The following is an 11,953-nucleotide window of genomic DNA, read 5'->3' on the forward strand; positions in this document are numbered from 1 at the left end:
CCAAACCACATGGCAGGCCATTAATTCAAGTTGCAAGACCCAGAGTCAGCAGAGCATGGCAGGCTGCTGAACAATGACACAGCTACATGCAGGGTCCAAGCGTGCCATAAGCTAGAGACCATTCCCAAAGCTGCTGCTTATATATGGGAAGCAGACCACATACCCAAAGCAGTTACTCAGCTGCTTGTGGAAGATCCCACCATGGAGTTGATTGCCAGTCTCATCATGGAAGATAACTCCACCAGCTGCCCAGCCACTCAACCAGGCCCAGCCAAGTTGACATACAACTTTAACCACCACAGATTCCAACACATATTTGTGGGAGCACAATTCAATCCTTAACAAGTAGTCAGAGACGGCCACACAGAAAAGGTGATATTTCAGCAAAGGTTTGAGGGAGGTGAGAGAGTGAACCATGCAGATCTCTGAGGGAAGAATATTTCAGTCAGGGAAAACAACAAGTATATAGGTCATGAGGTGTTCAAGAAATATACAGGGATCAGGCTGAGAAAGAAGGAAAGGAGGAAGACAAGAGGCTAAAGAAGGGGAATATGCATCCCTATGTTCATGGCAGCACTATTCACAACAGTAAAAAGATGTAAACAACTTAAGTATTCATCAATGGATGAATGGATAAACAAATGTGTACCTATATACAATGGAATACTATGCAGCTGTAAAGAATAATTACGAATTCATGAAACATAGATAAAACTGGAGAATATTAGGCTGAGTGAAGTAAGTAAATCACGAAAGAGCAAACATTGTATGATCTCACTTTTATAAAAACTCAAGAATGGGTACATGTACAGAGACCAATATTCATTGGTGGTTACCCAAGATGGGTTGAAGGCAGAGAGGAGGAATCACTCTCTGGATAGTAGACATATTATTTTTGGTAATGGGAAACATGACACCAAATGTGGGCAAAGAGTGCACAGCCTGTTCAAGGTAAATGATGTCACTAAGTTGTACACAAGAAAAAAGGACCTTTTGGTAATTACTATGGCATATATAATTTTGCAACAGTGACAACAATAAAAAAATGTATGTGTGGGCATATATGTATGAATGTACATATGCATATATGTTTATAGGTATGTATATATGAGTATATATATGTGTATGTGTATATACATGTTTGTATGTGTATATGCATATTTGTATGTATGTAAATGTACATATATTCATATACATAATAAAGCACATAGGGGGCACAGTTACAGATACTTTTTTGACATACCAAACACTTTACAGGATTAGATTTCAAGGGCTTAGAACCATAGTCTCATGAGACAACTCAGTCAATTGGCATAATATAGTTCATAAAGTTTATATTCTACATCGTAGTCTGGTGAGTAGGACCTGGGGTCCTAAAAGCTTTTGTTGCAATTGGCCATCTGAGATACAACTATTGGTTTCTACTCCTCCAGAGTAAAAGAGGAAACCCATGACTCAGACAAAAAACTAGTCTGTAGTACTAATTATGAATACAAACCATGGCCTCTTGTACCCTGAGACCGGAAGAACTAGAAAGTTCCCAGCTATCACTACCTATCATCCAAATCAGGGCTATAATAGTTGGATCCTGATAGAATGTTAGAATATAGGGAACAGAACCTCAATTCTTAAAAAATATCCATACTTACTAGATTACAGGACTCCCTGAGACTATTGCTCTGAGACATTATTTAAATCTTGAACTGAAACTATCCCTGAGGTATGCAAGCAAACATTCAAAAGAGGCTTTCAGATTGAGTTCTCAATACAGGATTAATGAACCACTATTGAGCAAACAAAGGAAGGGATGAAGGGTAAGTGGTGTTCTGGGAAAATATGTACAAAAACATCCCAGGAAGAATGTAACAAAATGTCCTCGAAAATTGCTTACCCAAACTGTTATTAAAAAATATTTCTCAAGAAATAGATAAACCCATTAAAAAAAAAAAAAAAAAAAAAGACCAGATTTGCTGGTCTGATAGAGCCTAGTGAGACCCCTGAGACTACAGCCCCTTCAGGTCTGGAACTGAACTCACTCCTGTGGCTTCCAGCCAAACAATAGACAGGCAGATGGGGTGAACATTTACATCAGGTAGATACACTCCTTGGAGCAATCGGTTGTGGGAGAACAGAGGGCAGTGTTTGCACAAGGAGACAGCTCCAGAGGTGGGAGGTCATGGGAGGGAAGGACACAGGGAAGAGGTAACTACAGGGAGGAAGTGGGAAGAGAGCTGTTAAATCGTGGGGAATTGCAGTCAATGTCATGAAACAAAATACATATGAACTGGCTGTATGGAAAATAAATTTGTTCTGTAAACTTTCACCCAAATCACAATAATTACAATAAATTTTTTAAAAAAAAAAAGATTAATTAATACAAAGATAGAATTGTCTGTGGTGTTGGTCATGTTGAACCCTTTTTCAGAATGGCAGAGTACACGGTACTTTCACTTTGTGCTACCAACTCAAGCTGCGGCTGGTTCCGTCGAGTCAGCTCCAACTCATATGGATCCTATGTACAGCAGTGTGAACTTGTTGTGTGCCATTCTCACAATCCTTGCTCTAACTGAGCCCATTGTTGCCGCCTCTGTGTCAATCCATCTGGTTAAGGGTCTTCCCCTTTTATATTGACCCTCTACCAAGCATGATATCCTTCTCCAGGGAATGGTGCCTTCTGACATGACCAAAGTAGGTGAGATGAAGTCTGGCCATTGTCACTTCCAAGGAGCATTCTGGATACACTTCATCCAGGACAGATTTGTTTGTTCTTCTGGTAGTCCATGGTACTTTCAGTATTCTTTGACAACACAATAACTCAAAAGCATCAATTCTTCTTTGGTCTTCCTTATTCCTTGTCCAGCTTTCATATGCATATGAGGTGATTGAAAATACCACAGCTTGGGTTAGGCACAATTTAGTCTTCAAAGAGACATCTTTGCTCTTCAGCACTTTAAAGAGGCCTTTTGAAGCAGATCTACCCAGTGCAATATGACATCTGATTTCTTGACTGCCACTTCCATTGGTGTTGATGATGGATTCAAGTAATGTGAAATCTCTGACAACTTCAATCTTTTCTCCATTTATGGTGATGCTGATTATTGGTCTGCTTGTGAGGATTTTTGTTTTCTTTATATTCAGGTATAATATATACTGAAGACTGTAGTCTTTAATCTTCATCCGTAAGTTCTTTAAGTCATCTTCACTTTCAAGAAAGCAAGGTTGTGTTGTCTGCATACCACAGGTTGTTAATGCTAATGTTGCATTCTTCTTCTTATAGTCCAGCTTCTCAGGTTATTTGTTCAGCATACAGATAGAATAAGTATGGTGAAAGGATACAACACTGATGCCCACTCTTCCTGATTTTAAACCATGCGGTATCCCCTTAATTTTATTTGAATGACATCTTCTTGGTCTATGTACTGGTTCCTCATGGGCACAATTAAATCTTCTGGAATTCCCATTCTTCTCAATGTTATCCATAATTTATCATGATTGACATGGACAAATGCTTTTGCTTAGTCAATAAAACACAAGTAGAGAACTTTTGGGTATTCTTTGCTTTCAGCCAAGATCCATCTGATATCAGCAGTGATGTCTTTCATTCCACGTCCTCTTCTGAATCCTGCTTGCATTTCTGGAAGTTTCTTGTCAATATACTGCTACAACTGTTTTGGAATTATCTTCACCAAGATTTTCCTTACATGTGATGTTAATGATATTGTTCGATAATTTCCACATTTTTTTGGATCACCTTTCCTTGAAATGGGTACAAATATTGATATCTTCCAGTCAATTGACCAGGTAGTTGTCTTCCAAATTTTCTTAGCATAGATAAGTAAGTGCTTCCAACACAGCATCCATTTGTTGAAACAGCTCAAGGGGTATTCAGTCAATTCCCAGAGCCTTGTTTTTCACCTAGTCCTTCAGTGCAGCTTCAACTTCTCCTTTCAATACCATTGGTTCTGGATCATATCCCACCTCCTGAAATAGATGAAAACTGACTAATTCTTTTTTTGTGCATTGACTCTGTGTATTCCTTCCATCTTCATTTGATGGTTCCTGCATCATTCAATATTTTGCCCACAGGATCTTTCAATATTGCAACTCAAGCCTTGAATTTTTTCTTCAATTCTTTCAGCTTAGGAAATGCTGAGCGTATTCTTCCCTTTTGGTTTTCTAAATCCAGGTCTTTGCACATTTCATTATAATAATTGACTTTTTTCTCTCAAACTGCGCTTTGAAATCTTCTATTCAGCTCTTTTATCTTGTCATTTCTTCCATTTGCTTTAGCTACTCTCCATTCAAGAACAAGTTTTAGAGTCTCTTCTGACATCTATTTTGGTCTTTTCTTCCAGATGCTTCTAATTACCACTAGCTTTTCAAATATATTAGTCTTAGTGTTCTTGTCTATAAAACGGGAATGGTACCTATGCCATAAAGTTGCTGTAAAGAATCAATGAGATGCAGGGAAGCCCAGGGTCTGACTAATAGCGGGTCTGGGGAAAAGCCTGTCCTAGGGTCTGGCCTCCTTCCTGACCAAATACGGGCAATGCCTTGAACTTCCTCTCTCCACTGTGTGTAAAATAGTCATACACAGGGTTTTGGTGTAGTGCCTAAGGCCCTTGACTGCTAACCAGAAGGTTGGCGGTTCTAACCCACCAGCCACTCCTCAGAAGGAAGACTGGGCAATCTACTTCTGTAGAGATACTGCCTGAGAAACCCAAGGAGGAGTCGCTATGAGTCAGATCTGACTCGTCGGCAGTGAGTTTGCTTTGGTTTTGGTTCCTGCCTTCAAAGAGTTCCTAGCTCTGGTGGTGTAGTGGTTAAGGCATTTAGCTGATAAGCAAAAGATCATTGGTTCAAACCCACCAGCCACTCCATGGAAGAAAACGATGAAGTCTGCATCCATAAAGAATTACAGCCTTAAGATGCATGGCAAGAATTAGTCCAAGGAACTAATGGACCATGCGAACCTCAGCCTACATGACCCTGAGACCAAAAGAACTAGATAATGCTCAGCTATCACTGTCAACCACTCAGAAAGGGATCAGTGTAGGAGATCCTGGATAGAGTGGGAGAAAAATGTGGAACAAAACTCAAAATCATAAAAATGACCAGGCTTACTGGTCTTATAGAGGAAATTTCCAAAACTCTAGTCCCTAGTTATCCTTCAGTCCTGAAATTGAACTCACTCCTGTGACTTCCAGCCAAACAACAGACAGGCATATAAAGTGCACACTTACATTAAGTAGGTACACTCCTTAGAACAATCAACCACGGGGGATCAGAAGGGCAGTATTTGCACAGGGAGATAGTTCAGGAGGCAGGAATGCATAGGAAAGAAGGACACAGGGAAAAGTTAACCACAAGGAGAAAGTGGGAAGAGAGCTGTTATATTATGGGAATTGCAATCAATGGCATAAAAGAAAATGTATCTGAACTATTGTACGGAAAATGAATTTGCTCTGTAAACTATCATCAAATCACAATTAAAAAAAAAAAAAGATTAATAGCCTTGGAAACCCAATGGGGGTCCCTATGGGTCAGAGTTGACCTGACAATGAGTTTGTTTTTTGAGTGAGAAGAGTCAGTGGTCAACAGCATTTTCCATTATGATAAACATGGGATCTCACCTTTGAGAATGCTCTCCTCTGTGTTAGTGCATTTTGTTTGCAAGGAATGGAGACTCCATCAAGTCCTCAATTAATAGGCATTTACTGTGATAATGAACATAATAACAACACTAGCCAACATCTTGTGTTGAATCAGCTCTATAGGATGTGCCCAATCCTTTCTTCCCTTCATACCCACATGGTGCTCTGGCAAGCTGGCCTCTGTGTTTTGCATCCACCTAATAGTCTTACCCTTTGAGTTCAATTGGATTGACTTTTGGGGATTATAAAGGAGCTCTGGTAGCATAATGCCTAAGGCATTTGACTGCTAAGCAGAAGGTTGGTGGTTCAAACCCACCACCTACTCCATGGAAGGAAGACTGAGCAATCTACTTCTGTAAAGATTTACTGCCTCAGAAACCCAAAGGGGATCACTATGAGTCAGCATCAACTTGATAACAGTGAGTTTGGTTGTTGTGGGTTTTTTGGTTTTTTGTTTTGTTTTGTTTTGTTTTTTGGTGGAAGGAGGATTATAAGCAGGAGATGTGTGTGAATAAGGAAACAGGGCTTGTGGGTGTGTATCCCTCTGCTCCTACCCTACAAGGCCAGGCTGGCACAGCTGTGCTCTTTGTACACAGAGTCCCACAATACTTGTCCTGCTGCCCTCTCCTCAGTGATGTACATCAGAGTGGAAATGTGCTCCATAGGGTTTTTGATGACTGATTCTGCTAAAGCAGGTCATCATGACTTTCTTCTGAGATACCTCTTGATGAAATTGAATCTCCAACCTTTCAGTTAGCAGCCGAGCACTAATAGTTTTTACCACCCAGAGCTAAGCATGGTGACTGCTCCCTCTCTTCTCCCACCAGACCTTAGAAAGGTAAAAGCTGCCCATTGTTGGTAGCCCCAGAGTGCTCCACTAACTTTTGTGGTTTCTTTTTAATCAGTTTCCCTTCATTTTACCCAAAACAAAAAGAAAATAAAAAATCCATTGCTGTCAAGTTAATTCCAACTCATGCTGACTGACTGTGTTACAGAGTAGACATGCTCCGTAGAGTTTTCTTGGCTGTAGTCTTTATAGAAGCAGATCACCAGGAGCTGCTGGGTGGGATCGAACTACCAATTTTTAGGTTAGGAGTTGAGTGCAAACCATTTTCACCATCCAGGAACCTCTCCCACCACTCATCTGTCAGTTTGTCATACTGTGGTGCCTTGCATGTTGCTATGATGCTGAAGGCTATTTTATTGGTGTTTTAAATACCAGCAGGGTCACTGATAGTAGACAGGTTTCAGTGGAGCTTCCAGACTGGGAATAAGGATGGGGTCATCCACTTCTGAAAAATTTGGCCAGTGAAAACTTTGTGAATAGCAATGAAACACTATCTGATATATTACTGGGAAATTTTATGAGTAGCCCTGAAACACTGTATAATATAGTCCCAGAAGATGAGCTCCTCAGGTTGGAAGGCATTCAAAATATGACTGAAGAGCTGCCTCTTCAAAGCAGAGTTGACCTTAATGATGTGGATGAAGTAAAGCTTTCAGGACCTTCATTTATTGATGGAGGCATGACTCAAAATGGTAATAAACAGCTGCAAATATATATTAATAATCAGAACATGAAATGCACAAAGTTTGAATCTACTATTATTCGATTTACACACCAACCACTAAAGCCAAAGACAAAGAAATTGAAGAATTTCTACCAACTTCTGCAGTCTGAAATTGATCAAATATGCAATAAAGATGTATTAATTATTACTGGTGATAGGAATGCAAAAGCTGGAAACAGAGAAGACTCACCAGTAGTTGGGAAATATGGCCTTGGTGATACAAAGGGTGCCAGAGATCACATGATAGAATTTTTTAAGACCAATGACTTATTCATTGCAAATACCTTTTTTCAACAACATAAATGGTGACTATACATGTGGACCTCAGCATACGGAATACACAGGAATCAGATAGACTACATCTGTGAAAAGAGGTGATGGAAAAGCTCAATATTGTTAGTCAAAACCAGACCAGGAGCTGGCTGTGGAATAGACCATCAATTGCTCATGTGAAAGTTAAAGTTGAAGCTGAAGAAAATTAAAACAAGAACGAAAATATGACCTTGATTATATTCCACATAGATTTAGAGACCACCTGAAGAAGAGATTTAATGCATTAAATACCAATGACCAAAAACAAGTCAAGTTGTGGGATGACATCAAGAACATCAAACATGAAGAAAGAAAGCAGTCATTAAAAAAACAGGAAAGGAAGAAAAGACCAAAATAGATGTCAGGAGATACTCTAAAACTTGCTCTTGAATGGAAAGTCGCTAAAGTGAGTGGAAGAAATGACTGGATAAAAGAGCTGAACAGAAGATGTCAAAGGGCAGCTCAAGAAGACAAAGTATTATAATGAATACTTTAGGTCTGGAATTCCTATTCTTAATGCAAAGACTTGGAGCTAGAAAACCAAAAGAGAAGAACATGCTCTGCATTTTTTAAACTGCAAGAACTGAAGAAAAAATTCAAACATCAACTTTCAACATTGAAGGAAAAATGGAAAAAATACTGCATGATGCAGGAAGCATCAAAAGAAGATGGAAGGGATACACAGAATCACTATACCAGAAATAATTGGTTGATGGTCAACTATTTCAGGAGGTCGCACATGATCAAGGACCAATGATATTGCAGAAAGAAGTCCAAGCTGCACTGAAGGAATTGGGGGGAAAAAAAAGTCTCCAGGAATTGACAGAATACCCATTGATAGGCTTGAACAAATAGATGCAGCACTGGGAAAGCTTACTTACTTATGCCAACAAATTTGTAAGACAGCTATCTGGCCAACTGACTGGAAGAGATCCACATTTGTGCCCATTCCAAAGAAAGGTGATCCCACAGAATGTAGAAATTATCATTAATATCACACACAAGTAAAATTTTGCTGAAGATAATTCAAAAATGGTTGCAGCAGTATATTGACAGGGAACTTCAGAAATTCAAGCTGGATTCAGAAGAGGGCATGGAATGAGGAATATCATTGCTGAGGTCAGATGGATCTTGGGTGAAAGCAAAGAATACCAGAAAGATGTTTACCTGTGTTGTATTGACTAAGCAAAGGCATTCAACTGTGTGGATCATAACAAATTATGGATAACATTGTAAAGAATAGGAATTCCAGAACACTTAATTGTGTACATAAATTAAGAAGCTGTCATTGAAACAGAACAAGGGGATATTGCATAGTTTAAAATCAGGAAGGGTGTGTATCAGGGTTGTATCCTTTCACCATACTTATTCAATCTGTATGCTGAGCAAATAATCCAAGAATCTGGACTATATGAAGAAGAACATGGCATCACTATTGGAGGAAGATTCATTAACAGCCTACAATATGCAGACAATACAACCATGCTTGCTATAACTGAAGAAGACTTGAAGCATTTACTGATGAAGATCAAAGGCTACAGTCAGTATGGATTACACCTCAACATAAAGAAAACAAACACCCTCACAACTGAACCAATAAGGAACATCATGATAAATGGAGAAAAGATTCAAGTTGTCAGGAATTTCATTTTACTCGGATCCACAATCAACAGCCACGGAAGCAGTAGTCAAGAAATCAGACATCATATTGCACTGGGCAAATCTGCTGCAAAAGACCCCTTTAAAGTGTTAAGAAGCAAAGATAACACTTTGAAGGCTAAGGGTGCCTAACACAAGCCATGGTATTTTCAGTCGCCTCATCAGCATGCATGTGAAAGATGGACAATGAATAAGGAAGAAGAAGTGTTGATGTCTTTGAATTGTGGTGTTGGCGAAGAATACTGAAAATAACAGACTGCTAGAAGAACAAACAAATCTGTCACAAAAGTGCGGCCAGAATGTTCCTTGGATGTGACAATGGCCAGACTTCATCTCACCTACTTTGGTCATGTTGTTAGAAGGGACAACTTCCTGGAGAAGGATATCATGCTTGGTAAAGTAGAGGTTCAGCAAAGAAGGTGAAGACCCTCAATGAGATGGATTGACACAGTGGCTGCAATGATGGACTCAAACACAGCAAGGATTGTAAGGATGGCGCAGGACCAGGCAGTGCTTCTTTCTGTTGTACATAGTGTTGCTATGAGTCTGAGCTAACTCGACAGCACCTAACAAGAACAACAACATGGCAATGTCAGCTCACCAAAAACCATCAAAGTCTTTTGCTAAAGTTGTATTAGATAATATAATAGCCCTCAATTTTATCATAGCTCCACAAGGAGGTGTCCACACTATTGCTAATACCTCTTGCTGTACTTGGGTGAAAAACCTCAGGAGAAGTAGAATAAGACAATGAAAAGATTCATCAAAAAGCAACTTGTTAGGTGCCATCAAGTCATCTCCAACTCATAGCAACCTCATGTACAACAGAATGAAACACTTCCCGGTCCTGGCCAGCCCCATGATCCTTGCTATAACTGACCCCATCTTTGCAGCCACTGTGTCAATCCATCTTGTTGAGGGCTTTCCCCTTTTTCATTGTCCCTCCACTTTGCCAAGCATGATAGCCTTCTGCAGGGAATGGTCCCTGTACCTAAGTTAGTTAACTTAGTTACATTCAATACCCCATGTCTGATACTACCATTTTAGACATTTTTATTTAGTTACCTGTTGGTATCTTGGTTACATTCTGTTATGCAGATTGGATTAATTCTTCTACTAGTCCCATTCATTATAATAAGATTAGTTGAATGTCCAATGCTTTTAATAAGACTGAAACTGCTTTTGTCATGCATGAAATCATGTACTTCAAAGAAGCTGAGTTCTTAGAATGAAAGTTGAAATCATATTTATTAATATTTTATCATATATTGTTTCTTCTTTTATACTTTCTTGAAAGTTTTATTAACATTTAATCATATAAAGAAACCTCATTTGGTGATACAGACAACAGAGGTAAATACTATTACATGCACAATACTGCATTACCACTGGCACCAAACACCAGGCTACAGATAAATGCATAGACAGATGAGAATATCAGGTGGGGGTAGGCGAACAGGAATATACCATACACCAAGGGCAGATTTGGCTGAAGATAATCTTACATATGTACTTGTGCTACAAAATTAGCCACATACATTACAGAAGCAACAGAAGACAGGGTTGGAGTAGTTTCTCAGAGACAAACAAACACGTTGAGAGAGACAATCACTGGGCCTGCATACCCGGGATCATAGTCTCAGGTGATATGCTCAATTGGCACAATAGCACATAAAAATCTTGTTCTACAACCTACTTTGGTGAATAGCAACTGGTTTCTTAAAAGCTTTCAAGCGACCGTCCAAGATGCAACTATTTGTCCCCTCTCAGCTGGAGCAAGGAAGAATGAAGAAAATCAAAATTATCTGAAAACAATTAGTCCAAAGATAAGATGGACCACAAGGACCTCAGCCTCTACAGTCCTGAGGCCAGAAGAACTAGATGGTGTCCAGCTACCAATGCCAACCACTCGGAAAGGGATCAAAACTGAAAATCCTAGACAGAGTGGGAGGAAAAATGTGGAACAAAATTCAGAAACACAAAAAAGACCAGAATTATTGGTTGGATAGAGACTGGTGAAACCCCAAGACTATGGCCATGAGTTACCCTTTGGGCCTAGAAATAGACTCACTTCCATGGATTTGCTCTCAGCCCAACAGTAGAAAGACCCACATGCAGAACACTTACCCCAGGATGATACACCCACCTACTCTAGGGAGGTGCGCTCCTTAGATCAAGCAGCCGTGAGACACCAGAGGGGAAGCATTCACATAGAGGGAAAGCTGGACAGACAGGAATGCATAGATAAGAAGGGCACAGGGAGGGGGTGGTCACAGGAAAGAGAGGTAAGGGGAGTTTTTTATGGTTGGGGATGGTAATCAGGGCCATGAAATCAAATGTGCATGAACTGTTGAATATAAAACAAATTTGCTTTGTAAACTTGCATCCAAAGCACAGTAAAAAGAAAAGAAAAGAAAGAAACCTCTTTTGGTTTCTCTGGATGTCACCAGGTTGGCCCTTTTTGGGCACTTGCTCCCAAATTATTCCTTACCCTCAGCCTGGCCCACTGTCAACTAACTGAACCTGAAGACAGAACCCATAAGCTTGACAAGGCAAAGAAAGATAAATTTGCCTTCAAAAACAACTGATAACATTGAAACCTCTCAGTCAGAGTCCTTGCAGAAGAAAGGTTAGTCACTTGTGGGTGATCAGCGCCCCCTAATGGGGTCCTGATAGAAAGGGAGGAATGCAATTAAAAAAAAAAAAAAGAACTCACTGACATGTAGTCGATCTGGCTCATAGCGACCCCTATTTGGG

This window comes from Orycteropus afer, unplaced genomic scaffold (genome assembly GCF_000298275.1).
Source record: "Orycteropus afer afer isolate SDZICR_OR568_19922 unplaced genomic scaffold, OryAfe1.0 scaffold00066, whole genome shotgun sequence".
NCBI lineage: Eukaryota > Metazoa > Chordata > Mammalia > Tubulidentata > Orycteropodidae > Orycteropus > Orycteropus afer.